General features: G+C 37.5%; 1 protein-coding gene across 1 annotated transcript in view; it reads left to right on the top strand.

Moving 5' to 3' along the window:
• Positions 1-24,941, top strand: part of Cntnap2 (contactin associated protein 2) — a 2,080,708-nt gene that overhangs the window by 1,342,395 nt on the left and 713,372 nt on the right. The gene's annotated exons all lie outside the window — the stretch shown is intronic.

Raw genomic sequence — 24,941 nt, 5'->3', positions numbered from 1 at the left:
CTCCACAAGAATACCTCATATGTTGAGGGTGGGGCATGACACTAAATTTAAGATGTGGGCAAACATATGCATTCTTTGGTCCACAATACAGTACCAAAAATGAACACAAGCCTTGAGTGAAGGGAATAGTGCCTTCAGATTTGCAGCTGTGAGGTTTTCCAGATGCATCTTTGGGATCTTTATTGAAGTTGAACTCCTGTGTATTTGCCTATCTTATGCAGTAAGTAAAGCTGTTATCTATTTATCTTGAGCAATTTATTTTGAAATGTGATTGCAGAATGATTAAATCAAGCTATTTTGCATATGTGTACCTTACCTAGTTGTGGCAAGAACAATTTTCAAGAATGTAATATAACTACTACAGACTATAGTGACAATGTTCTACTGTGGATCCTGCGTTATCCAGCCTCACTTTGCCATTTTATTTTTTCTGTTCAATTGGGAAAAGAATGTCTGTTTTGGTGAGGTACTATATTAGGCATCTATTAGGTCAATGGTATGTAAAGACATGAATGGTATGTTTTTAATTAATAAGCATTAATATATCATCGCATTGTGTCAAAGGGTAGTAGGCTATGCGATGCCCTAAATCAATACTGGATTAGATCAGCATTCTCTGGTAACTGCTTGTGGGGAAGAGTTAGAGACAAAATATGGATCATTTTGTGATTGTGTTTTTCTCGTATGCAAAGCCTTGTGCTATTAGTGTGTTTATAGTGTACACCATGGACTCTAGAAGAGTAAAATCTGAAAATGTAAAAATGATAGCTTTAGAAAATTAGGCCTTGTATGGTTGGCAGAAAGATGATTATGGTTGGCATGTTGAAGTAGTGTGTCTCTGAAAGAGCAAAAATAAGTTCCTAGGTTGATACTCAGAAATGAATGGCAGTAGATGTGATGTGAATGGCTCTTCTGGTACTGTTCAGAAGCTCTGGCTTGGGAAGGGAGTATGGACATGGGGCTGCCTGCAAATAAATGCTATGCTGTGGACTGAGTTCCCACCTGTCCTTGTGAGTCTACATTTTTCTAAGCCTGCATGTGCATGTCCTACAGTACTTAGGAAAGCAGAGCTTTCAGGCTTCACTCGCTGTGTTTTTGATACAATGGATCTAAAATGAGGTTGAAAGTACACATTTGTTTTGAGGGCTGTGAAGTGAACTGTGTTTCTCAATGATACATATGTGGAAGCCCTGGTTTCTAAAATGGCTGTATTTGGAGATATGGCTTTTAGTTGATAATAATATTAAGTGTAGTCAGAATGGAGATGTCCTAATCCCAACAAGATTGGCAGCTTTACAGAAGATTAAAGTTATCTCTCTCTTCCTCTCAACCTCCCTCTTCCTCACACTTTCTCTCTCTATCTGTCTGTCTCTCTTCTCTCTTTCTTCTTTATCTCCCCCCCCCTCTCTGCCATGTATGGACATGGCAAGGAGGCCCCTGGCATGCCAAACTAAATCTACCAGCTCCTTGAACTTAGGCTTCTTTCCTCCTGAACAACAAGGGAGCACATTCTCACTGCTCAGCTTCAGCATGCCTCTGGCATTTTGCTTTGTGGTTCTAGCAGATATTTGATGAGTTCTCAGATGATGTCACATCTGAATAGGCTGGAGACAAACTCTGAGAATTTGAGAGTTCTCCACAGCCCAACAGGTGTTTCTGTTGACCTTGACTGCTCTCAGAAATTTTTACTGGACCCTGCTTACATTGCTACCAAGTATTAGCCAATGACTATGGAACAACCAAGGGCAGAAAGAGTCAATAATGAATCTCATCAGCTTGTTTTTCTCTGTTTCATGAGTGAGTGCTCTTCACAGATGTTCTGTTCACATATTTCAGTTAATTAGTCTCCAGTCCTGGAATGGGAAAGGAGTGGGACAAATTGCTCATCAGAAAGAAATCTTGGCACTTTCATTGATATAGTCAAATTTTCATTATCAAATTTTTCTAGTAATTAAAATACAATATTTTTTAAAAACACAGGAGAGCTGTCAAATAAGTATACTAATAACTTACAGTTTAGGTACCAGGAGAACTGATTTAAGGCTTATTAAGGCAACTAACTTTTATTTCTCTTGGTTTAATAGGTAGCCTTTCCCTCTTTCCTTCACTAATAATATTTTTCTATCAGCCACACAAGGAATCTCACATCCCTATTGCTCTCCTTTATATAGTGTATGACATACAAAGCTTAGGAAAAATAAGAGAAATATGACAGTTTTAACTGTCAACCTGAAAATCTAGAATCACTTCAGAGGGGAGTACAAATGAGAGGTTATATAGACAGAGTTTGTCTGTGGGAGTTGATAGTGATTGGTTATTTATTTGAGGGAAGAGCTCCCCACTGTGGGTGGCAGCATTCCCCAGGCAGGAGATCTTGAACTGTATAAGACTAGAGAGAGCTAACCACTCTGACCACAGGTTAATTCATTGCTCCTAACTCTTGACGGTAGATGGATATGACTAGTTGTTCCAAGCTCCTGCCTTCACTTCCCTGAAATGATGGACCATAACCTTGACTGTGAGCCAAATAAACCCTTTCTCCCTTATGTTGCTTTTTTTGAAGATATTTCATCACAGCCATGGGCAAAACTATAACAATAAATTTGTTTTATAGTAAGTTACATTTTCTAAAATAAAGTACATTCTTTTCCCTTTGACCTCCAGATGACCTTTTCAGGAAACAACTACTTGATAGAAACCAAGAGTGAATTTCTAACTTTCACAATAAATACAGTATTTTACTTTCGTTTTCAGAGAATCCAACATACTATTTTAAGACATTTATAGGTTGTCATTATACCTAAAATATTCCTTGAAAATTATCATCATGTGCACTGGGCATTTTAGAAACACCTTATTATTCTTTCCTTTCTTCCTCTTTTATTAAAAACATATTTTTTTTTCTCATTCCTGATAAGAGTTTCATCTCCCTTTACTCCCCCCAGTTCCTCACCACCTCTCCACCCATCAGGATCCACTCCCTTTCTGTCTCTTATTAGAAAGAACAGACTTTAAGAGATAACACAAATATAACAAAATAAAATATAATAAGATAAAACAAAAGCAGTCCCATCAAAGCCGGGCAAGGCAGCACAGAAGAAGGAAAAGAGCCCAAGAGCAGATACAAGGTCGGCACCCATCATTCACACTCGCAGACCCATGCAGGCCCTGTGCTTGCTCTTTCACTCCCCATGAGTACAATGAGCTTTGTTCACTTGACTTCCAGGGCCTTATTCTCCTGGGGTCCTCCATCCCCTCTGACTCTTACATTGTTTCTGCTTCCTCTTCTGCCGAAATACCCTATCATTTTTTTCATTCACACAGGATCTGTTCTTGATACGTATTTGCTAATTTGAGTGAAAGTGCATAGCTTCAAATATTCCTTTATGAACCCACAGACATTTCTTCTTAAACAAGAACAAGCATGCATATTTTCTGGTTGTTTATCGCAATACTTATTCCAGGGCCCTTCACACAAGTTTTGATGGGATTTGGTTGGGATTTGGGAATGACTGCGTTCAGCAAACATTCACAGGTGGTTTTATGTGCCATTAATGAGAAAGATCATTTATGGCATGTGTGTTTCTCCTGTTTAAATCTAAGTAGTTAGTCCTTTATGTTGGAGAGGACTAAAAGAAATAAGGATTCTCTGGACAGTTAAAATTAAAATGTCATATGTAATTGACTGCTTTTCTCAGCTAAATCGCACTAATACAGTGTTGTTTTTAATCCAATGGATGGAACAATCTCTAGACTTTGCAAAGTAGATTTCTGCCTACTCTCCAGTGCCCTTTTGCCACACCCTTTTCCTCCTTCCCAGGTGAGCTACTGTGCAGCACAGCTAACAGAAGTGCAGCAGTGGTTAGCACGTCAAAGCTCCCTGTGGGAGTCTGCAGCAGTCAATCTAAGAAAGAAGAGAATTTAATAAAAATCTTTAATTAGGTGTTTTAAGGAGCTAACGCTTGCAATAATTGTTTCTTTCCTCTTTCGTGGTAACGTCTGATTTTAAATATCCACTTAGTCATTCTGTAACTAAGACTGAATTATACTGGAACTTCTTCAGAAGCACTCGTTGGCATCTGTTTGAATGCAAAGTATATTCATTATAGTCGTTGCAATTAAAATGAATATCAAATGAAGCTGTAATAGCTATGCACTTAAATGTTATTCTTTATTTTAAGAGCCTTACTCTCCAGACGTCATTTGAGGCTCTGTAGATTCTAAGACACTTAGGACTAAGAATTGATAGGCATGTGGAGCATGTGCATTTCTATTGATTACTATTTGTTTGTGCCATACCGTTAGCTAGCAAATGTAGACTTATTTGTTATTGGTTTCTCATGACTTCTAAGAGGATGGTAATGTGTGGATTACAGTATTATCCATTGTTATTACAAAATTTGAAAATGGAATCACTTTTAAAATATTTTTTTGGCTACCCCTTATAGTCATGTTCAGTTTTCAATGTGATTATGAATTTATTTGCTCTTAACCAATCATATAAACATATAGAAACAAAAGTAATAAAAGTTGTGTAGTTCCATATATAAATTAGAATGAGGTCATATCAGTGGAAATAACCAAGTATTACCCAATTTGAGAAAACCAATTGTGGTTATCCAAAGGTTGTCAGCATACTTTAATTTTTTAGCTTCAGAATTATGAATATAATAATATGAAAAAGGCAAAACTCTTTGAAAAATTAAATCTGCTACTGACACAAGTCCTGTAAGAATCTGAGAGGCTGTAGAGACGGTCAGTGTTTGTATGTTAAAAATGAGGACCTGAGTTCAAGCCAGAGCCGATATTTTAAATAGTTGCTTACTCAGCCTGTTTTCACTGCTTTCAAAATGGTGACATCTCAGCTTATTAATCAAACTATTGTGAAAGCTAGCCAGTAGTCTTTTGGTTAAAGCAACAGATGGAGGTTTTGTAGAGAGTCTAGTGCCAGGGCACATTTAGTAGCATAGAATTTTTTGCTCTGCCTTTGAATGTTTCCTATATTGTCATCCACAATTTATCTTTCCCCCCCAAGTTTGTTGTTCAAAACAAACGTTCAAATGACATTTCCAGTAGTTTAGTCCATATATGGAGTAGTTAATGATTCTTACACAGATGCCTTCATTACCATCACTTCTACACTGGGAAAAACAGCAAAACCCCTTTGTGAGGATTACTGCACCTACCTATGGGGAAATACTTCTGAGAGTCTAGAATGATACAAGTGATCACAGGAAGTTAGTCAGCTTGACAATGGAGTCCTGGCAATGATCTCCAGACATTCTACAAGACTAAGCTGAACCTAGGTTTCCTTGGGATGAACAGATATGGTAAAATGGGATTCCCAATTGAAAATTGTGAACACCTAATATGGACCTCAAATACCATTTCCAGTACAAAAACTTGTTAGGTTACACAGAAATACAAATTTTAACATAGTTAACCTTTTCTTTTCTCTTGCCTGAAGTGTAAACTCACAGCCAAGCAGAAGTAACTGGACTGCACATCTGATGAGTTCACAGTGCTCCTCTCCCAACTCCCTTCTTTCTTCCCTTGCCAGTGCGACAGGAAATGTGTGCATAACTTAGGAGCCAGGAAATCTGAAGGAGAATTTTCATGCCACAATACTCTGTTTGTCTTGCAAGATATCTTGTTTACTTATAAATTCCCCCTTCTGATTTTAAATAAACTTCCTTTGTGTAAAAAACAGTGAATATGATGTCTCCTATAGCTGAGACAGAAGAGGAAGAGACATGTAGAACTCTAGGCCTTACTGGTAGCCTACCTAGCCTACTAGGCAAGCTCCAGGCCAGTGTAAACATCGTCTCAAGCAAATAAATAAACATACAAGAAAACAAATAAATGGCAAGCAGAGCCTGAGGGATGACACCTGAGTTTCCCTGTTACCTCTGCATGCACATGCACATGCACATAGGCACACCCAGTCTCTCTCTCTCTCTCTCTCTCTCTCTCTCTCTCTCTCTCTCTCTCTCTCTCTCTCTCTCTCTCTCTCTCTCTCTCTCTCTCTCTCTCTCTCTCTGTCTCTCTCTCTCTCTCTCTCTCTCTCTCTCTCTCTCTCTCTCACACACACACACACATACACACACACACACACACATCCATACACCTATACATATACACATACCCTTAAACACACAACCTGCCTCTTCACACACACAAAGAACTTGAATCTGAAATGTCAGATAGTGGGAGAAAGATAAATTTATATCCTGCTGGAGTACAGGTCTAGTCGATAACCCCAGTGCCTTCAGATGGCTAAGGTGTTTCACTTATTTAGACAGGACCTGCTAGCCTGTTTAAAATCACCTATTTGGGTGTCTTCGAATGTACTGCACTCATATATTTATTTTACAAAACCTATTATAGTTTCTAATTCAGAATTTTCTCCTGAAGTATTCATTTCCTGCATATATGAAGATTTATTTAATTGCAGAAGTGTGGGTGGCTGTGTTTCATGTCTTTCTAGTGATATTTAGTGCTGTTTGTTTGTTTCCAGGGTTTCATTTCTTTTAATTTCTCAATATCGCCTAGTTCTCATCAGTTAGACTTTTATTGCTTTTTATGTTGGAAGAAGCCATATAAATTATCCATCCTTTCAGGTAGTTTACTATTAGATTTTGTATCTATTGAAAAGGAGTTATGTTCACAATTTTTGCCTGTAAAGTAAGCTGTGTAAAATTCAATATACTTTGATGATACTAAACCATGATTTAGTGGCAACCAAAGGAGAAGAAAACACAACTTTAGCATTGTGACTTATAACCTATTTTTACCAAAATGAAAAATAAAAATCTAAACTTTGGTGTACTTTTCAAGAAAACCATTTTTCCAACTTTCTATTTTCTAGTCTTAAAAAAATATTGGTGTTTAACCTTTGAAACAGTTTAGACATATTAAAAAGCAGTAACCAATTCCAGCTAAAAATTGTTTTAAGTAAATGAAACTCATTGTTACTAATCAGTATATGAATCAAAAGGTTAATCATTTATCTGATTAGCTATGGGTCCTAATTTTAGTATTAAAACTGGAGGGCTTAGTCCAATGAGAGAAAGACAATACTAAAGAATATAGTCAGGGCCAGCAGGGTAGCTCAGTCAGTAGAGTGCTTGCCTAACATGAAAGCCTTGGGTTAAATCTTCAGCACTGCATTAAATGGTATTATGGTGCAGTCTCTACTACCAGCACTTGTATTCAAGGTTAAGGCCATTGTAGGGTACACAGGGAGTTTAAAACCAGACTTTACTAAAATTGTGTCTAAATAAAATTATAGATCCAGTAAGATGGCTCAGTGGGTAGAAGTACTTGCTGCCAAGCCTGATAAATTACATTCAATCCCCAGGATCTGCATGATAGAAGAAAAGAAAAAGCAAAAGCAAACTGTTCTCTAATATCTACATGTATTACAGTAGAGATTACACACATACACACACACACACACACACACACACACACACACACAGAGAGAGAGAGAGATACATGCATACATATTCACACATACAAGTAAATAAGTAAATGTTTAAGAAAGAAAAGAAGCAAAGAAAGATGGAAAAACACTTTTAGAAAGTTAAGTCTAATAACACTAATAATGTTGCACATTGCAGTGGCTAGAGTTGACAGGGCAGACACTGTCAACCAAAGAGGCGGAGTGGCAGCAGGGAAAGAGCTATGTGAGGCTATGTAAACAACATCCGCAGGCGGTTAAGAGAGTCTCAGCTAGAAAGATGTGAAGGGGAATTAATGATGGCTGATGCATGTGCATTTCCTATATCTCAGGAAATGTAGCATATAGGCTGAAATGGAAGAATCCATACAAGTTAACTAAGAAAAATATGGATGAGGAGCTCTAGATCAGAGATGTCATGTGCTCACTGATGCTGAAATGAAAACCAGGTAGGGCATAACTTAACAGAAGGGAGTAAGAGGCTGGAAGAGAACCAGAGGTCATGGAGACAGGGCAGGAGCCTGGAGATCAACCCTGCCCCTCTGTGGATTTCACACTGAACATTATTCTTTGGAGGAGAAAGGGATGGCTGCAATCTGGACATTCAGGCTGTTACATGGAGAAGGGAGTAGAAGACAGAGCTGGTGTGAAGGGACCTCCCAGCACAGTGTTTGTGGGTGTCTGAGAGGCCCACCAGGACTGAGAGAGAATGAAAAACTTGTTCAAGGTTCAGGTGAAAATATCAATTGACTTACATAGAGTAAATGAGGAAAATTCCATGGTGGCTCAAGCTTTTGACTTGGGAAGCTGGGCAGCAGCTCTAAGGCTTCCTGGTAAGGTTGCTTTTGAAGAAAAATCTGGAGAGTTGAGAGTTTGAAGGGCTGACACTGAGGACAGGCATTCACCTTGATGGTGATGGACCATAGGGTGCTAGTTCTTTTAATTGACACCAAAAAGACTAAGGTAGTTTTTCCCTTTATTGCCATGTAAACATAGTCAATAACCAAAATGAGATGAAAGAGTCCTCATACTCTCCATTCTTGTGTTTATATTAGAAGAGCAAGGAACACAGTCCAAACTGACCCATCTCAATGATGGCATTGAAGTTTTTACTTTACTTCAGCTCTCTGGTCTGTTTGGTTCTAGGCCAGCTTCATAATGGCTGTTCTAAGGACTGTTCCTTGGAGTTAGAGACTTCACCTCCAGCTCTTCCCAGAGAGAGAAGCACATCAAGTGTGCTCACATTTTGTGAGCCAAAACAAGTCACGTGCTTTGCCAATTCTAACTAAAGTGGAAGGAGAAATGTGGTCTTCCCCTGTGTGGATGAGCACAACCAAGGTAGACATCTGTAAACAATGGTGGATGCTTATGTGAGGGGTGAAAACAGAAGAAGAAAGGAAAGGCAAATGGAAAGGGAGGGTGATCTTGGAAGGAAAGGGACTGAAAAGTGATGATCAAAACAGTAGAAACCAACAGAATCACACCCGGAGTTTGTTTTTTGTTTTGTTTTGTTTTGTTTTGTTTTTTTTCCTCAGGAAGATTACTGTTTATAAAAAAAAAATACACAAAGCAAAAACTTAACAAAAGTGAAAACTGAGATCAGGCCAATGGTAAGATACCCTAAGGAGGAAACCTGTCTGGGTAATGGTTGTTGGAGATCACTGCAGAATGAATGGAGAAAAGAAATCAGTGCATGATGATTTTCAGGATGTTTATAGGTGCAGCAGTGACTGGCTGGAGGAGTCACAGGCAGAAGAACAAAAGGAGGAGTTAAGAATTGCTGATAAATTTAAGAATGAAGGAGATATACATATGCAAATCGTAAAAGAGACTTTACAGGGAGAACTTACACCTAAGGGGAGAAAAGGAACAGTGGAGGGTTGTTTGTTGTTTATTTGTTTGTTGTTTGTTTGTTTTTAATCACCTGGGACCTCTGAAGTTGCAAAGTTGCTGAACTCTGAGGTGAGACATCAAGAACTAAGCGTTCTCTAGAAAACAATAAGGCCTGCTCACTTTTACCACTTGACTTACTGAGTGTTTGTGAGTATAGTTAGTTTCCTTAAGAAAGATGGAAACTTGGACATTTTGTGAGGTTATTTAGCCTATCAATACATAGAGTTGACAAATTATCTTCTTCACGTTCTCCTGGTTAGACAGAACCTAGATGTTGATGCTCAAAAGCTAAGTTCAAATAGATATTCCTTCAAGGCAAGACTCTCTGTTAAATAAGTGTAAATTTAAAGGATACATGAGAATTCCAGATTTTTAGATTTATTTTTCCCTGTAGCTATTTGGCCATGTTTCCTTTTTTTTTTTTTTTTCCCTGACAGGACAGTACACTCTTTGTAATGTCTTTTAAACAAAGATTAGGTGAGAAAATTGTAACACCACAGAAACTATACCATCACTAAATTTTTCTTGAATGTTTCTTAACATGGAGGTTTCTTCTAATTTGTGAGACATGTGAGTTGATATAATTGCACTTAAACTAGTTAAACTTCAGCATATTAAGAAATCGTAAAGCCAAGGTTTTTTAATTTGCCTTTTTACTTTGTAATAAAAGATCAAATAATAAAGAAATAAATGTTTTTTATCCAATTTCAAAAAAGATTAGAAAACATTAGGTTTGTCTTATTTTTTAAAATCCCATACTTTTTTACTCTTCCTCTCTAAGAAAAACAAAATGAAATTCATAAAAATTCTTCTGGGTTTGGGGTTTAGCTCAGTGGTAGAGCGCTTGTCTAGCAAGCACAAGGCCCTAGGTTTGATCTTTTTTTAAAAAAGAAATTCTTCTGAAAGATTGGATAAATGAAATAATATATACTTGAAATCTTTAATGATCATAGTACTTTAGGCAAATATGTAAAAGGGAAGAACTTTGAATTTTAATATTCTTTCATGAATATTCCTCCCTGTTTTTGTTTATATTCACACCTATTGTCTGTCAAAAATAAAATTGTATTAAATTAGTTTCATTATATTTCCTAGCTCATATCAAATCATTAATGATTCTTACTAATGACATTAATAATTCTTACTGATGAATTATTTTTAAAATTATCCATTCTTATTTGTTTGTTTGTTTGTTTGTTTGAGGCAGAGTTTGTCAGTGTAGCCTTGGTTGTCCTGAAACTCACTCTGTAGACCAGGTTGGCTTCAAACTCAGAGATCTGCCTGCTTTGGCCTCCTGAGCACTGGGATTAAAAGTGTATGCTACCACCACTCAGCTAAAAATTGTCTATTCTTATGACACCATAAAATGAGAATATTCCTGATTTATCAGATATTATGAGTTGTGCTTAAAACATGTCTCCTACACAAGATACTGAAAAAAAATAATCATTTTTACTGTAAAAATACTTTCCAAGATGCATGTGGTACCACATACCTATAATCCTCATGCTTGGGAAGATAGGCAGAGAGATCATAAGTTTGAGTATATAGCCTAAGCTACATAGAAAGACCCAGTCTCAAAGAAAAAAAATCGCTCTATGGAGTCCATAGGATATTACTATAGAACTGCTAATTGCTCTTGCAATGTAACCCTTTGTTAGGTGCTTTGGAAACACAGCATGGTCAGAGTGCTTTCAAATAGCATAGCTTAAACTATGAGCTAGTTTTATAAACCCATGACATTAAAATCATTGTCTTTATGACTTTAAGAATTTATCATTGATAAAACAGAGAACCAATTAGGATCCATGACAATTTCTAGAAATGTGGGCATGTGTTTTGTGAACTAGATTCTCTCCCTGCTTGCTTGCAGAGGTTTCTTTAGGAAGACAGGTTAAGAATGTTTCGGAGGTCAGGAAGGAGAGGAAGCATAGGGTCTATAGCACTGTTAAGGAGAGCTATTAGTTCATGTTCATCCAGGCACAGGACCAGGGAAGGATGGCACTGGATATTTACTGCCAGATATTTGTTTATGAGATTGTGGGGCATAACTAGGCACATTCAAAATGAGACTCATCATCAGGAGGGACAAGGTGGGGCACTTAGGTAGAGATGCAGCAGCCACCTATTGCTGAGGCTTCTTCTGAAGGAGGTTTTTAACCTATACTCTGGGGTTTCCAACCACTGAAGGACACCCATGTAGATGAGCTAGAACAATCTCTTATGCAAAGTTCACTTTGCACTTTCATTAATATGCAACCTGGATTGAGTCCACAACTGGACATAGTTCATAAGGTAACACTTAAGGCAACCATCACAACCAGTGAAGTTTACTTCTAAGGTGAGCTACTCCACGATCCCATTCTAGAGTAGTGACAATTTATACTCTCAACTGAAGAATGTGCAGCTGCACCATCATAGACAGGTGGGGCGTTCCTGTTAAGGACGGAAGGATGATTCAAGCCTAACAACTCTGCTTTGCTGACAAAGGGGTCTTATGTCAAATCACTAAATAAAATCTCTAGCCATTGGGTGACAATAACAACAATTTCATAACATCCAGATGGATTTAGAAGATTTCTTAAAGCAAAAAGGCCTTCCATTTCCTTGTGCTGTTTCAAAAAAGGCTGCAGATGGTTTTATTCCACATTTCAGCAAGATGGCATTTCTTACAGGGACATAGACTTCACTTGGTAATTCTCAATTCTCTCAACAGGCTGCTTCAAAGGAGGTCTCTCCATTGAGAGAGATGAGCAGGCTCTCTCTCAAGCCTTCTATCACCCCACCAACAAACTCTGTGTGTGTGTGTGTGTGTGTGTGTGTGTGTGTGTGTGTGTGTGTGTGTGTGTGTGTGTATGTGTTTGCGTCTATATACATGGTTGAAAATAAATCCCAGATGTCATTCTTGGTCATCATCTACCATTTTTTATTGAGGCACTTTCTCACTGAATCTGGAGATCAAAATTAGGCTAGGCTGACTGGTCAGTGAGTTCCATGTATCCAATCATCGGCACCTCTTCAGGGCTTTGACCACATGTATATACCCCATATGGGCTCTGGAATTGAACTCAGAGCAGCATCATGCTTGCATGCCACGCACTTTACTGGCTAAGGTTTTTCTCCCACCCCCACTCCCTTCACTAACTTTAATACTTGAATCTGAATCTTTTGCCAAGCAGAGTAAAGGTGACAAAGAAGACCAGAGAAACAAAGTTAGAAGAGCAGACTTTTATAGACATGCTTGTGAACAAAATAATACATATATTTTATTTCAGAGACTAGGTTTCCAAAGCTATCATTTTTTCCACCTATAAGAGATAAAAGTTCTCTGGATTCTATTAAACATTATATATGCTTACAAGTTACCAAGGCTGGTTGCTAAGTAAAGAGATTTTAGGGGACAATCAATAACGTTATTATGTTTGTTATGGCTACCATGACCCTCACCTCAGGTAGTAAATTCCCTTAAGAAATTTGCTCAATTTTTATTTTCTTTTGGCACATGATCACAAGTATAAGCAAAATGTATTGTCCCTTATATCATTAGATAAATAATACTTATCAATAATTATTCCTAAATAAGATTTGCTAATGATGACAAGACAGAAATGACATTGGTATTTATTAAGTATTTACTTGGGAATGAGAGTGAATGGACCTATTACACCAGCTCTCACACTTGGAATAACACATCAGTATTTCCATCATATATCTGAAGAAACATAGCCTCACCAGTGCTCATCAATTTACTCAAAAAGAAAGAAAGACAAGCAAGCAAATATCATACTCAGGCCAAGTCTATGTCAAAATTCAAGTTTATATGTCTTTATGCCTCATGTACTATCTACTATGAAACTGGAAGAAAGAAAATATATGAGGCCACCCAATAAAGTAATCATTTGAACATTCATTTTTAGCATTTTTTCTAGACTGCAGCATTCTTCTTTGTTTTATTATATTTAAAAATTATAGACTGGAGCATTTTTACTAAGTAGCAGGGCAAAGGGGACATTTCAGGAGAGCTCTAAAAGCTCCCTTCTGAACTCTTCTGATTCAATATTCTCTGTTTGGCACTGACAAGTGTTTTAAGAAATGATGGTTCAGCTGCCAATTTGTTTGTGAGCATATTGGGAAACATTCTATATGAAAGAGATGAAAACATGCTTCTCTTTCTATAGAGCACTTGACTTTCATGTTTTTAATAACAAGATATTTCAGAACATGAAAATTGCATGTTGATGAAATTGAAAAATGTTGCAAAAGGATATATCCATTTCTTATCAGATAAAATATGAACAATAGATGCTGACATTTTCTTTTTATTAAAAAAAAAAAAACCTTTCCAGAAGACATTCCTATACCTACACTTATCATAAATAACGCATCCAATATTCCCTTCTCATTTTGTTAATTTACTCTTGTTTTCTGAGAGCTACAGTTAGGATGAGTTAGATCAGAGATAGGCAGTGCACAGAACATGATAGTATATAGCAGGACACTGACAGAGACAGTCAATTCTACTCACTTCCTGAACTGGGACATTTGCTTATAGACTATGGGGCTGATTCCTGTCAGGAGACGGGAATTCCTTTGCTGAGGTCAATCTCATATGTATCAGAGAAGAACAACATAGAGAACACACAGTAAAGAAGCACATTCGGGACCAGAAAGGAGAGCATTGTACATGCTAGCAAAGAAGACACGACCTTAAGAAGTCTAAGACAGCAAAGACAGTGATACACCTAGCACAAGCCCATTGTCTAGCCAGCCACTGTTTTTACATAACTGTGTCATTATGTTAGTTGGCCCAAATTCATCTTGCTTTGGAGAAGGCAGTCACTACAGCCTATCCAGAAACCAAGCATTTTATTTTGTCTGTATTTTAAGCCATCCAAATGGTTAGATACCCACAGCAACAAGAACGAGCAGATGGGCAGTAGGTCTTTGCCTCTAAAGGAAGAAACTTTAAAAGATATCAGGACAAAGCTTTTGGCCCATTAGCCACAGTCATAATGTTGCATGTATTTATAAGGTTTACATTGAAAAAAATAGAGAATGTTGTGAAGTGGTCTCAGTAAAAGCAGAGAAAAAAATACATCCTTTCAAAATACAGTCAGTGCATACAAATCCCATAGATTTCTAAAGGACTTAAATTTTGAAATAACCAGACTCACAATAGTTAAACAAATAAAATAAAACAAATATGTAGAGTATCTTAAAGTACCTAGTTTGCTCTGAAATGTGTCATAAGACTTTTTTTAAATATATAGACTATATCAATGTAATTAATAAGCCTGGTAATGAAATAACAGGATGGTCAATGGTAATATTTTCTTCCTTCCTTCTGTTCTTGGGCAATCTGTTATTCTTCCTCGAATTTGGAAATAAAGAGACTGCTCAAATTAAGGAAGAAACTCACAATACACATCTGTCTCGGTGACTATCTCTATACTTATCATTCTATATCACCTATGTATCTATATCTGCATCTATCTTAATTAGCTTTCTATTACTGGGGAAACAAATTTGGTGATGGCTAGTCCCCATTGCTTAGAATTTGTGATAAGAAAACATGATATGGGAAGAGCATGGTGAAGTCAGGCTGCTCACCTTATGACAGCCAAGAAGATGTAAGAAAGAAAACACACACACACACACACACACACACACACACACACACACACACACACCCAACCCATTAAAGCATGAATTCACCAATGGAATCACCCACTGATGAAATCAGAGCCTTCATAATCCAACGGATCTTCAAGCCCCAATCTCTGTGTATTGTTGCACTGGGGACAAAGCTTTCACCATATGGGCTGTGGGGAACATTTCATACCCAAACTGTAGTAGACTCTATAGCTATATGTATATGAATATATGTAAATTTGCATACAAGTAAGCATATATATATGTGGAGGGGAATTAAATCATACATTGGTTTATATAATTAGTGTGTTTGTTTCTGTGTAGGAATACAAATATATGTGTGTGTGTATGTGTATGTGTGTGCAAACTATATGTATGTATACTTTAAATTTTCCACTAATAATAAAGAAAAAAAATTTTTTCCACTAAAGAACAAGCCAAGCAAAACTTCTTTGTGCAAACTGTCCCTGATGTGATAAATCCATTGATAGACTTCCATGCTGTGTGAAGCAAACTTCCTGGAAGTAGCAGCATGTAGAAATGACTGAAATGTTAACACATGGAATGACTTACATGCAATAGATATTTGCTATTGAACTTGACAACAACATTTGGAAGGAAAGAATTAGGCTAGTGATAACAAAGAGTTATTGTACACTTTTAAATTGTGAACTACAAGTTAATCTGAAGCTAAAAGTACCACAGGAAAGGCCAAAGTAAAATAAAATTATGATATAGTTTTATAAAACTAAATCCAGAGTAAGAGTATTTTTCCATGAACAGATACATATCTGACAAAGGGGTTGGACTTTACCAAAATAGAAGATAATGGTTTTTGATTTTTGGTTATTTTTTTGATAATGTTAAATAAATGAGAATAAAATAATCTGAGTTTTTCCAATCTGGGTCTCAACAATTCACATGCTTATAATCCCTCCTCTTTCTTGACAATTGGACTCCTGGAGCTCCACCTGGGGCCTTGCCGAGGATCTCTGCATCCACTTCCATCAGTTATTGGATAAGAGTTCCAGCACGACAGTTAGGGTGTTTGGCCATCTGATCACCAGACTAGGTCAGTTCAGGCTTTCTCTCGACCATTGCCAGTAGTCTATAGTGGAAGTATCATTGGAAAAACACAGGGACAAACAGCCAAACGAATGGAAACACATGAATTATGAACCAAAAGCTGTGGAGCCCCCAGCTGGATCAGGCCCTCTGGATAAGTGAGAGAACTAAATAGCTTGAACTGTTTGGGAGGCACCCAGGTAGTGGGAACCGGGACCTGTCCTTAGTGCATGAGCTGGCTGTTTGGAACCTTGGGCTTACACAGGGACACTTTGCTCAGCCTGGAAGGAGGGGACTGGACCTGCTTGTACTGAACCTACCAGGTTTAAATGAATCCCCAGGGGAGTCTTGTCCCTGGAGGAGATGGGAATGGAGGGGAGGGGCTGGGGGGAAGTTGGAGGGGGGAGGACAAGGGAACCCATGGCTGATGTGTAAAATTAAAACACAAATATAAGAAATAAAAAAAAGGAGAAAAAATCTGAGAGAACAAAGTGGAGATAATAATCAAATATTTAAGACTTTTTTTTTTTTTTTTTTTTGGTTTTTCGAGATTGGGTTTCTCTGTGTAGCTTTGTGCCTTTCCTCAATCTCACTCTGTAGACCAGACTGGCCTCACCTCCCAGCTTTAAGAATTTTAAAATGCAAGCTTAGCATTGTTTTTGATCTGTTTTGAATATCACTTCCTGACAGGGACTATACCTCTTCACTGAAATAAATAAAATATGTGCAAGCATGATTCAGAAAAAAATAATTCCGAAAAGAATCATGAATAATCTGAGGGGAAATATAATTGAGGTTATATTATAGGAGAAATATCTACAAAAAGTAAGTCCTTGTGAAAATAAAAATAATGTTGAACTGCCTTGGAAGCTTCATTTCTAATGAGAAAGCAGAGAAAAAGGAAAGACCCCCTGCTTCGCTTACATTAGAAAGGATTTAGCAGAGATTGGATCGGCAGCATCTTCTGAGGAGAGTTCAGATGAAATGCTGGCCTGTGTATAGCATTCAGACATGTCAGAAAGGAAAAGCAACTTGGTTTGTGGCATCAGATGCTAGTAGATGAAATTATATCACATGGAGAAGTCTCCAATGCTGTCTCTCAAGATAGCCGACATCACTTTAATGGGTTTCCTACAATTCAAAGCCAGACTCTTCTGGCAGAACTTGATTTATCAGCTCACTCCAGTTTGATCTGATTATAATCAGAGTCTGTGAGATTGAGATCTACAATCAAAATGTCATTAGATTGACTTAAAATAAAAAACTGACTGCTGAAGGGATGGAATGGCTTGGCTGGCGTTTTCTGTGTGGGCAAGATGCATGCAAAGCCAAATTACAAACTCAGATGCCAAAGTATTAATTTGTAATGAGAAAAATATAATGCTAAGGGGACTGGACACTCAGGTTGTTTAGCCTGCCAAATCTTTCCCTGAGGGGCTACCATGTGGGGAGCCAAATTAGAATCAGATGTTAGCTTCTTGAAGTTGGAATCAGAACAAAGAGTAAATTAGAGGAGTTGAAAGTTAAGGGCAGTGGGTTGTCTTTGAATTGTGGTGCCCTTTCCTCTGGCTTGTATTAGTCTAAATTCAAAGATGATCTTATTCATTCTCCTCCCACTTCTGCCTTGTCTAACTCTTCTACCCCCTGCCCTACCTTGTGGTTTGGTTCATGTGCTCCTGCAGGCTCTCATGAAGACATAGCAGCCTGAGCCATTTAGTCTATACTGGTGGTTTTTGTCCTAGTCACTACACCAAGTATTAAGTATGACTGTCAAAGAGAGTCTTTTGACCTCAGTACTGATGGGGGAATGGGTTCAACAGAGATATTCTTAATGTTATCCCCACTCTGTAGTTCTATGGTAGAAAACACATGAATTTCCTTTTTCACATAATGAGTTAAGCCAAAGAAAGTCTGAGTGAGTAGACTCTGAAGATGTGGCCTGCTTGTAACTGAATCCTGAATCTTTACTCATTTCTATGAGGACAAAAATGTGACAGTGATTCAGATACTCGCATTCCATGGTTCCTGATGGGGATCAACTGGAATATACACATATAATGCTTTATTTTTGGTAGCGTTCATGGATATTTTGATCATTTGCTTCATATTAAAGATTCCAATTCAAAACTGGCTGTGATGATAGAAAAATCCTTGCTCAGCAAAAATGTCTTATGACATAGGTAAACCATTTACTCCCTGGAAGTTTTACTGGTAATAAATACTGCCAAGATGCAGAACTTCACTGGGGGAAAAAAAACTTATTATCTATCCACAAGTTCAAAAATACTAGAGGAAAGCTATGTGTTCATTGCATGGAACTCTGTAGGAAAACCACCCTAAGATAATACAAAGAAAGCTGAGATAGACAAATGGCAACAACTATAAACAATATAATTAATTTAGAGCCAGGCATTTTAAATTTGTTTAAGATTGACAGCAGCCTTACTCCTGAGAAAGAGAACAGACTGCATTTTACTTTAAAGCACTCCTGGATCCTACAAGGCTGTTGCCTAATGAGGTGATGTGGTAGAAAGCACTATGGATGCTAAATTTGCATAATGCTTTTTTTTCTCTAAGAGATTGCTTTGAAAATTACAAAGAAACTGAAATGAGGTGGAAAACAAAATAACAAAACACTAGTTCTCAGTGTTTGCAAATATTAATAATAATTTCCTGTCTTCTGATTCATTAATTTTCCCAAGAGACTACCTGGATGTCCTCAGAATGTAAAATGATGCTTAAATTAGTGAATACAGTGGGATTTATATTTCTTTATAACTCTGCCACTTATATAAAAATATTTGAATCTATTTATGAGTTGTGCAAACCAGCAGTGGGGTGAGTCACTTGGGGTTGCTCAGCAGCTGGCAAGCCCCTGCCAATAGCTCTAATCTATGCAGAAACCATTGTAGTGTATAAGGTTAGCTCTCTCAACAAGATTAGTCAAAAAATTGTCTTTCAGTCTATTCATTTTCATATTTTTTTCTTTGTAATTGAACTTTGTCTTCTCTTCCCTGTTTCTGGATTAGCCTACTTATCCATAGGAGAAAAAGTTGTTGCTGTTGTTGTTGTTGCTATTTTTGTGACTCCTAGATTCCTCTGCTAGCCCAGGACCCAAATATACCCTGCTTCTTTCCTCTTACTGTCTCATATGTTAGTAGAAAGCCTAATTCTTACACTGTCTTCCTATAAAGGCAGGTAATACTCTGCTACCAGACATGTTGGATTTATTGTTTAATTAAATTTTTATATAAAAAGGCTCCAGTCATTGCATCCATTACTTTGTAGATATTGTTTTGCACCTAAAGTCCTTTTCATTCCATTTTGAAATCACTCATTTATTCATTCACTTTCTGAACCACTGTTTATTGACCTTCTAGGCCTTTTAAGACACTATGATAATTTCTCTGTGAGGTGAAAAAAATGAATGAGACTGAATCCTTTGGGCAGTGTTCTCCTATGCAGGGTATTTGCAGTAAGGTCCCCTAACAGAAAAGTAGGATAGGTAAAGCTAGTGAGGTTCTCAACCATATTGTACCTAAGATTAGTCACCAAGATAAAATATGCTAGGGCTGGGGTATACTTCAGTGGTAGAGCATGTGCCTAGCACAGACAAGGCTATGGGTCAGATTCCTATCAATGGAAACTTTAAAGGGTTACATGGAGTATGGGATAGATAGAACTCAGCACAATGATACCTATCAGAATCCTCCTCCCTCCTCCACACAACCACTACCCAACAAGTACATTCAAAGGTAAGCTCCAGTGTTCAGGCTCCACTGTTCACATGTGGCTCTCTTATCCTGTTGTTATTGAGTTCTGGTTTCCCAGTGAGACTTCTGTCTGTCCTGAGCTCTTTCTATATTCTGTCCTCTTCCCACCTCCAAAGCATGCCATAGATACAACCTTAGCTCCCAGCCTAGTGCTCCTGCCTTGGTTCAATGACATACAAGTGGATCCAGTGTTCTCACTGTGCTGTTAATAGGCTATTTGAAAAAGGTAACAACACCAGGTTTTTTGTAACTCAGTCCTCTTTCCTAACATTCTAAAACTTAATTTTACATTGCATATTTTTACTTTCAGAAGTGGAGTTTTGGTTAATTGTGTGTTCATTCTGGCTCTGAAAAGACCAGCTGACCATGTAGAGTCCTGATCCATGGGGAAGCCTCCTTGAGTTCCATAGCAACACTGTAATGGTAGAGGGATACTGCTGGATTTGAGGCAATTCTCCACAGTGATATCCCCACTTTCAGCTTTTAGCTCTGAACATAAGTACCATTTGTTCACAAATACAAACACCCTCTGAACTACCAGTCTGCACCATGACACGTCCCTGTCTACTGGATTTGACTTGCGGCCCAGTTATCAGGGCTACTTGGTCTTTACCTATCACTAATACAAGAACCAAGGACCTTCCTTAAGTAACATATCATCCTAACTGTTCAGATAATATGCTTTAATCTTGGTGTTCTCATGAATTTTCAAGACAGACTCATCAGTACTATCCTAAAAATTCAACACCAATTTTCAATTGATCTCCTATAATACCAAGATGTTGTATGTAATAAACAAGTATATAACCCCTCTGCTGCTCTGATTTATTACAAATGCAGCCAGGCAGTGGTGGCACATGCTTTTAAACCTAGCACTCGTGAGGCAAAGCCAGGAGGATCTCTGTGAGTTCAAGGCCAGCCTGGTCTACAGAGTGAGATCCAGACAGGCACCAAAACTACAGAGAGAAACACTATCTCAAAAAAAAAAAAAAAAATCCATAACACCTACTAAGCCCAATTTGAACCTTTCACTCCTCAAAGATCTATTGTCTTTTACAAACCATATTTCAGATTCTGCATCTCCTCCACAGCTGAAGGGTAATGTCCCAGTGTTTTCAGAGGTCATTTCACTCACTGATGGAAGAGTACACTCTCTACAACTGCTTCTGGATCAAGGGTTTATTAGCAGCATGAACTGGAGCTCTTGGGGGTCAGATATGGAGAGTTGACCCCCAACTAATACCTCCAATTTTATATCTTTGTTTTTTTATTTGTTTGGGTTTTTTATATTTTGTTGCTCTTTGTTGTTTGTTTGTTTGTTTTGGTCACCCAGCAAGTTAAATTAGTACTCCCCATGTGTGTACAGATTGCCTCCTGGAATATGGGCAACATATCTGTGGCCACACCTTAAAAATAATAAAAGAATGATTCTATCTGTGACAGCACTAATAACTACAAATACCTCTCTCAGTAGAAGTAAGGCCAGAGAGCATCCTCCAGCTCTATATGGGAACTTTGACTGACTATACTGTGTTTAGATCTTGTACTGTAAACTAGACCTGGTATGGCTTCATGGGTTAACAGCTGTGTCAAAGATAGTAACCGATGCTTTTAGAAGCAGCTCTATAATCTAACTATTGTTCTCTAACTTTTAGTCAAACACACTTACTTAACTTACAAAACAATACAAGCAAGGAAATTCAACAGATTAGGTTGATTTGAGCAGGAACCTAAAATCTTTTGGTATGTTGTTATTTCTTAAGTATTTTTATGTATTGTTTGTCACAGAGAAATGTTATTTGGTCTAGAGGGTGGATTTTGCACCATAGTGAGTTGTTTCTCAAAAGAACACTATGGGACACTGTGAGCATTCCTGTTATAACATCATTGCTAGGGGGAAAAGCTAAATTAGATTCTGATGAATCAAGGATTGGACTATGAAAAACCAGAGATACTGTACCAGCAGGGTCCCTGACTTCTGTTTGCACTACAGATGAGATCATCTTTTATTATTTCCTTCAGAATCAAAATAGACACGTTAGTCCCTAAAAGCAGCATGGCCAAGAAATTGCTGCCCATAGAAAATGGTTTTCAATTACGTCTTCCTCTTGAGTAGTAGCCTGTGAAAGACAATTTACATACCATTTGTAATCATTATTACAAAAATAGTTTAGCATTTTTGTTTTAACTTTAGTTGACATAATAATTGTATAAATTCATGCTGTTTTGATGCATTTGTAATTATCAAATCAGGATAATCAGCATGTCATCATCTCTAACATCTATTATTTCCTCATAGTGAAACATACCAAATCCTCTCTTACAGCTGTTGTGAGAAATACATTATTGTTTTAGCCACTTTGCTGTACAGTAGAGTGTTGGAAGCTATTCTTCCTACTTAATTGCATTTTGATGCCCATTGACTAACCTTTGCCAGCTGTCCCTCTCCCATCTTTCACAACCCCTGGTCACCAACATTCTGTTCTCAACTTACATGATTTCAGTGTAATTCAATTTCATCTATGAGTAAGTTCACTCAGTACCTGTCTTTTTGTGGCTGGCCTTTTTTACTGATATATACTTCAGACTCATCCATCTTGTCCCAGTTGAAAGGAGTTTGTCTTTTTGTGACTCAGTGGTTTTCTATTATTTAATGACATGTTTTCTTTATCCATTTGTTGACACTGAGGCTGCTTCATATCTTAGTTATTATGAATCCAGGGAGGGTCAATATGTCTTTGATGTATTAATTTCATTTCTTTCTCATGTATTTCTGTTATCCAACATGATGTTTTGGTTATTTATACATAGTGAAATGAATGATATAGTCAGACAAATTAATGCATCCATCATCTCACATGCCAGCTTTTTAGATGGGGAATTGTTAATTTATTTATTTATGTATCATATAGCAAATCAAATCTTTATGCTAACATATCTGGACATCTACTGAATATTACTGAATGATACAATGTATTGCTGAACATATACTCCAAGTCACTTTATGGTCTCTACAAGAAAACTCAGTCCACTTATCTTTGTAGCCAAGTATGTTCAGTCATTCAGACATGAATACAGTATTAAACAAATATAAATTTCCCATTTTATTAAAGAGGTTACATTTTTGTTATTTATTATATCTATGTTTTAATTTTACACGTCAGCCATGGGTTCCTCTGTCATCCCCTCCTTCCCCCTAGCCCCTCCCCTCCATTCCCATCTCCTCCAGGGCCAAGACTTCCTTGGGGATTCATTTAAACCTGGTGGATTCAGTACAGTCAGGTCCAATGTACAGTAGTAAAATAATTTAAAATAAATGGTTTTATGTGAGCATATACATGTATACACAAATATGTATACATATATAAAATATTTATATTTATATATTTATAACATTCATATAAAGATACAAATATGCTTGTATTTATATATAAAATTCTGGATGTAGTGAGCCTGTGAACTTTTCTTTAATGTTAACAATTTACATAGTTCTGGGATAAAGTATTTGACAAAAACAAGGAGAGAAGAGTTTGATTTGGCTCAGTTCAAAGTTCAAGTCCACCATGGCAGCAAGAGTTTGAGGCAGCTGTTGACAATGAATTGCCAATCAGAAAGTCAAGAGAAATGAATGCTGAGCTCAGTTCACTGTCTCCTTTTATGAAGTCTGGGACTACACTATACCTTATGGAATGATATCCACACATTTGGAATGGTTTTTTTTCTACCTTAAATAACCTAACCCAGATGATAATCACTCAGAAACATGCACAGTTTTTCTAAGTTGATTCTAAATCCCATGAAATTGACAATAAAGACTGATTCTCACCAAGTAAAATTCCATAAAGCATAGTGATCTAGATGCTATGAATTTATAACTTGGGGGGGGCAATTATTTCTTTTTGGAATATAGAAGGAACAGGAGTAACATGCCTGAAGCTATAGATTAAGGCTTCCTCATCTGTTTTGGGTGCCAAGAATGTCATGTATCCAGAGCAAGTCATGATAACTGTGAAACTGTCTTGCTAGTCCATCATTGGCATATAAGAACTTTGAACTTCACCTGTCATATAGTCATGTACCCATGTGATAATCATAAAAATACTATAATAACCAGTAGAATGAATGGAAGACAGAAGCCCCCTCCTCTGTTGGATAATAAGGGACATAGAAGACTTGGGAAGCACTCTGGTATGCAGAGAATGACAGAAGTTTTCACAGCATTTTGTATTTGTTGGGGAAGCAATATGCTCTTCTAAAGCTCATTTATAGCTTCCTACTCCCAGAAGAAGTACCCCGGCTTCTGAGGAAATAGCTCTGATGCCCCTAGAAGAAGATGACCCACAGTAGAGAGCCCAGCTGCTGCCATTAGGCCAGGCCACCCAGGAGATATCTGCTTGCCACTTGGCGGCAGAATTGCCTAAAGCAGAGTCAGTGTGAACTAACTCATTTTTCAAAATCAATGGTAACCAGTTCTCCAAGATTGTTCCAAATCTCAGAGCAAATACACTTGGAAAAAAGGATCATCTTTGAAAGGCAAAGGGCTGATCCTGAATAATGCTTAGTATTATCTCCATATGCATGAGTTTTGATGCTTAAATAACAGCATAGGAGAGAAAACTTTCAGCTAAAATAGCATTATACACTTCCTGAGGCTTAAAAATTATCGTAGTTAAACGTTTTGAAGTAAGTCCTACTCTTTCATCACAGACACACCTTATGTGAGAACACACATGTGTACATGTGCACAGGAATACACCTCTTATGCAACCCACACACACCTTGTGCTCATGTGCATATAAACACACACATACATATACACACATACCCCGAACTAGTAAACTTTTAAAAATATTTTATGCATTTATATATTTGTCTAGTATGTGGATGGATGGGTGCACCATGCCACAGCATATGGGTGCAGGCCAGAAGACAATTTACAGGAGATGCTCCTCTCCTTTTACAAAGTGGGTTGTGGAGATTAAATTCCAGTTTCCAGATATGGTGGCAAGTATATTTACCCTGCAAGCCATCTCCCCGTCCACCTGATGGTTTTATTGAGGTGGATACTTACTCAGGGCTGAAACCAGTATCTGCAA

The sequence above is a fragment of the Onychomys torridus genome, chromosome 3 (genome assembly GCF_903995425.1).
Source record: "Onychomys torridus chromosome 3, mOncTor1.1, whole genome shotgun sequence".
NCBI classification, from domain to species: domain Eukaryota; kingdom Metazoa; phylum Chordata; class Mammalia; order Rodentia; family Cricetidae; genus Onychomys; species Onychomys torridus.
This window is presented reverse-complemented; position numbering and strand designations above follow the sequence as displayed.